Genomic DNA, 1,154 nt, shown 5'->3' with positions numbered 1-1,154 from the left:
AGTCCGGAGTTCAAATAAGTTTAAAAAACATTGAAGTTGGCTGTGTAACAGATGAGTTCTCGTCCGAAACCCTGATACTCCGAAAGAATTTGTCCTGTTTGTACACGAAGTGCGTCCAATTTTTGCCGTGACCCTCTCTACTCTTTCGCGGATGCTATGCGGGTGTTATGATGATACCATGCCAAGTTTCAACATTTTCAGGATTCATTTTGTAGTGATTTTCAATTTCACGGTCATTTAGCTCTCTAAAACAATTAGGTAAATGACCGAAAAACAACAAATGATGTCAGAACATGTTGGAAATTGATGACGTCGCTTTGAATGCTGCATACTGAACACAAAAGAAGTTAGGAGTTCAAATAAGTTTAAAAAACATTGAAGTTGCCGTGTAACAGATGAGTTCTCGTCCGAAACCCTTATACTCCGAAAGAGTTTGTCCAGTTTGTACACGAAGTCGTCCAGTTTTTGCCATGACCCTCTACTCTTTCGCGCATGCTATGCGGGTGATATGATGATACCATGCCAAGTTTCAACATTTTCAGGATTCATTTTGTAGTGATTTTCAATTTCACGGTCATTTAGCTCTCTAAACAATTAGGTAAATGGCCGAAAAACAACAAATGATGTCAGAACATGTTGGAAATTGATGACGTCGCTTTGAATGCTGCATACTGAACACAAAAGAAGTCCAGAGTTCAAATAAGTTTAAAAAACATTGAAGTGGCCGTGTAACAGATGAGTTCTCGTCTGAAACCCTAATACTCTGAAAGAGTATGTCTAGTTTGTACACGAAGTGCGTCCAGTTTTTGCCGTTACCCTCTCTACTCTTTCGCGCATGCTATGCGGGTGATATGACGATACCATGCCAAGTTTCAACATTTTCAGGATTCATTTTGTAGCGATTTTCAATTTCACGGCCATTTAGCTCTCTAAAACAATTAGGTAAATGACCGAAAAACAACAAATGATGTCAGAACATGTTGGAAATTCATGACGTCGCTTTGAATGCTGCATACTGAACACAAAAGAAGTCCGGAGTTCAAATAAGTTTAAAAAACATTGAAGTGGCCGTGTAACAGATGAGTTCTCATCCGAAACCCTGATACTCTGAAAGAGTATGTCCAGTTTGTACACGAAGTGCGTCCAGTTTTTGC

This window comes from Triticum dicoccoides, chromosome 5A (genome assembly GCF_002162155.2).
Source record: "Triticum dicoccoides isolate Atlit2015 ecotype Zavitan chromosome 5A, WEW_v2.0, whole genome shotgun sequence".
Lineage (NCBI taxonomy): Eukaryota > Viridiplantae > Streptophyta > Magnoliopsida > Poales > Poaceae > Triticum > Triticum dicoccoides.
Note: the sequence above shows the minus strand (reverse complement) of the source record.